Below are 4,349 nucleotides of genomic sequence, written 5' to 3' on the forward strand. Positions count from 1 at the left end.
TTTATACCCTGCCTCTCTTCTCAATGGGGATGCAAAGCCACATACATCATTTTCCTTTTCCTCCATTTTATCCTCACAACAACCCTATGAGACTGCATGACTGGCCCAAACTCCCCCAGCAAGCAGCCATGGCAGAAGTAGGTATTTGAATCTGGGTCATAGAATATTTCTTCAATGAAGAGTGTTAAGATTAATATGCGAAGTCAGACATTTCTATTTTAGTCCACGATTGTTTGTGACTGGAAACAGCTTCTTAGTGTGTTCTCAACATATGTAGGTTAAGACTGTAACTGAAGAGGTCAGTGACTGAACTTGGGACCTTCTGTGTACAAAGCATTGACTTTGTTTGAACTGCAGTCATCCTAGCTAAAAAAACCTGTAATCTCCTCAAGATAACCATATTTGACAGTTTAACCAGTAAACTACCAGTGGTTCTGTATGTACCTGGGAAAGGATGACGGGTTATCAGCTCTGGATTTCAAAGGAAGGCAATCCAGTTCTTTTGTGAAGGGCTGAGAAATCTTATTATCAATGAGCTCTCACTAGGACAATAACTACTCCTAACTTGTAGCTCATAGTGTAATTATCCAATGCATTATGTCGTTGGACTTCAGTACTGATTTTTTGGGGATGGAGAGAGGCATTTGAGAGATTCTTGATTAAGCAATTTCTGTTTAATGCCTGTCTGGCTGAAATGCATGGGAAATTCTACTGACTCCCGAATCTCTGTCTCAGGTTTGAACTCTTAAGATATGTTATGGCTTTTAATATAATAATATAATAATAATTTTTTATTTCTATCCCGCCCTCCTCGCCGGAGCAGGCTCAGGGCGGCTCACAACATAAAACACACATTACATCAATTATACTTATAAACATGGTTAAAACAATTACAGAGTATTAAAATTAACATAACAGTATGGCGTTATAAACAGGTTTCAATAAATTTCAGAAGTAAAAACGTTTCAAGAATAAAAGCATTTCTAGCAGCATATCTAGTTTTGTCACAAGTTTTTTCGCTAGTTGAAGGCCATCTTGAAAAGGTGGGTCTTACAGGCCCTACGGAATCCCTCTAAACATCGTAGGGCCCTCACCTCCTCAGGGAGTTGGTTCCACAGTAGTGGAGCAGTAATAGAGAAGGCCCGGTCCCGGGTGGCTTTCAGTCTGGCCTCCCTTGGCCCAGGGATATTCAGCTGGTTTTTCCCAGATGACCTCAGTGCCCTCTGGGAAGGAAATAAACCATGGGGTTGCTAAACTTGTGTGTGAACTAAAGGCACCCCATGTAGACCGGAAGCTGCCTTGAAGGATTACAAAGCATTAATATTCCATTGAAGTTCCTGCTCCCCACCTAGAAAAGTGAGCCAAGCAGGACCGTGATGCTGGGTGGTGTGTAGCACAGGTTTCCAGTGGTGGGAGTAACTGGTATAGTTAACCTAGTATCCTGTCTCAATTTGGCAGAGTGCACTTAGACTACAGAGTAGAAGCTCTTTGTTCTCAGTCACAAAATCGCAGAATCATGGAGTTGGAAGGAGCCTCCAGAGTCATCTAGCCCAACCCCATGCTCAGTGCAGGATCTTCACAAATACCTCCCCCGCACCCCCCACCCCCCACACACAGTGACCATGCCCAGCAGATGGCAAAAACCTCCAGGATCCCTTGCCAAAGTGGCTTGGAGAAAAATCGCTGACTGACAATGCAAAAGTGGCAATCATCCTTTCCCTGGGCGTGCAAGAAAGGGCCACAAGAACTAAGCACTGATGCAACCCTTCCTGCCCTCCCTCTCATGATCTGCCTAATGTGCTGGCTGAGTGACAAACTTACGCAGAGCCACTTTTTTTGTTTCAAGACTAATAACTGCCCTTTTTATTTAGGAACTAGATTCTAAATAGTAAAGCTTAGAGACAGAGTATAATCTGACTACTTCAGGCAGACATGGCTCCAGAGGTGCTACTTGACTCCTGCTTTGTTCTACACGGCTGCCCACCTAGATCTTCAACCATTGTGCCAAAGATAGAGAGACATGCTCTTTCTGTGTTTGATGTGTGCATGCGCAAGAAAATGAGAGAGGGCAGAATGGAAGGAAGTTGTTTCCCTCAGAGCTACCACTCTGTGCATCAAAGGAGACAGTGACAGGGGACAGGAAGAAAGCTCAGCGTTTATCTATCTATTCTAACTCTGTTGTCTCTTCAGGAGCCTGAGACAAAGGGACAATGCTTTTCTCTTCCAACCATCCAGGGCCCTCTGCAGTATATCACACATCCCATAGGCGGAAACAAAAACAAAACAAATCTGGTTTGCCATGGAGAAAGTGAATGTTGGTGTGGATGGTCTTATGTTTCAGGACTCTGAAGTTATTAGTCCATTGGGAGGGAATGGCTCTCTACTCCTGTTGGGGAAAACAAGTAGGGAGAGAGAGGGTGGGAAGGAGGGAACCACCCAGGCAGTACAAGCAAGTAATCTCTGATTTTAGGCACTGTTTGAACCAGGGAGGAAAGGAAGGACTACCAGTGCACGTGAACACAGGAAGCTGCCTTATACCAAACCAGACCCATAGTTCATCAGTGTCAGTGCTGTCTACCCAGACTGGCAACAGCTTTCCAGGGTCTCAGGCAGAGGTCTTTCTCATCACCTACTGTCCTGTTCCTTTTTTAACAGGAGATGCTGGGGACTGAGCTAGAGACCTATTGCATGCAAAGCAGATGCTCTACCACTGGGCCACAGCCCCTCAACAACTTACAGCAACGACACCAGTGTGTATCTGCGCTCTGAGAGAACACCTTTAAAATCATAGCTTGGAATATCTTTTTTCTCTACCTCCCCACCATTTTTATTTTGTAATGTGAAGCCTGAGAAAGAACTCTTGCTTGCACACACCTCAATGTACTTGGTCCCAATTAAGATATTTCTTATTTGGAATAGTGATTGTAATTGTAATGCAATTAATCAGAATGGTATTTTGGTCTGGTCTGGTTTTTCTTTTCTTTTTTTTTTTTTTAAAAATCTCACTACATATGCTAAACTCATTCAGTCCTTTATATCTGTATTCTCACCAAGAAGGGCTATACATCCTCTTTATTTTAGTGTATTTCTTATTTGGAATAGCAGAATGGTGATTAGGATTGTAATGCAATGAATCAGGATGGTATTTTGGAATGCACTCCTCCAGGCTGACAACAGAAGAGGCAGCAACAAAATCACAGCACTTGAGAGGAGACGTGACAGCAGGTCATGGTCATAGAATCACTTTTAACACTCTGAAACATTTATTTGCCTGTTTTCTCCTGGAATTGAATCTAAACTAGCTTCTTTCTGTTGGCATACTCTGTTAAAACATTTCAGTATACTGTATGCTGATCTGCTGTTCAACCTCTGCCAATCTGATATTCTGATTCCATTCTGTTCAACAACATGAGCATGCACATGAAAGCTCACATCCAGAATAAAACTATGTTGGTCTTCAAGGTGCCATTCGACTCTACAACGTAAGATATTCCTTGATTTGATTTTGCATTTTGGACTGGCAGATCTGCAAAGGACTCCAAGCGCCAGAACACCGACTAGGGTTGCCAAGTCCAATTCAAGAAATATTTGGGGACTTTGGGGGTGGGGCCAGGAGCAAGGTTGTAATAAGCATAATTGAACTCCAAAGGGAGTTCTGGCCACATTTAAAGGGACTGCACACGTTTTAAATGCCTTCCCTCCATTGGAAACAGTAGGGAGATGCCCTGGTCCAATCTTTTGGAAACTTGGAGGTTATTTTGGGGAGAGGCACTGGAAGCTATGCTGCAAATTTGGTGCCTCTATCTAAAAGAACATCCCCCCCCCCCCAGATAACTGCAGATTAATTCTCCATTACACCCTATGGGAATCTGTCTCTATAGGGAATAATGGAGTGCCCAGCAGACATTTCCCTCCCTCTTCCCCGCTTTCTGAGAACCCTGACGAGGGGGGACGGTCTCCAAACCGGGGGATCCCCTGCCCCCACCTGGGGATTGGCAACCCTAAGACCGACACTTCCGAGGCAGGGTGATGTCTGTGAATGTGCCTAGCTGCAACCGCTAATGGAGTATTGCAGTTCTTCATTCTGTTCGGCTTCCTCCACGCTTTCGCCTCAAATGTAGTATCAATCGGAAACACGGAAGTCACATCGATTCGAAACACAAGACCACATCCCCTAAGAACCGGCGGGCTGACCGACGCGCAAATTGGCCCCACCTCCTCCACCCCGCCTTCTTTTTCCTACTGGCCAATCAGGAGCTCGAGCGCCTAGGTGACTCGCGGCTTTCGAGACAAAGGGGGCGGGGCCTCCTCGCTCGCGGGCCGGGCGCGAGAGGGGGCCTCTTAGTGAC

The sequence above is a fragment of the Heteronotia binoei genome, chromosome 12 (genome assembly GCF_032191835.1).
Source record: "Heteronotia binoei isolate CCM8104 ecotype False Entrance Well chromosome 12, APGP_CSIRO_Hbin_v1, whole genome shotgun sequence".
Lineage (NCBI taxonomy): Eukaryota > Metazoa > Chordata > Lepidosauria > Squamata > Gekkonidae > Heteronotia > Heteronotia binoei.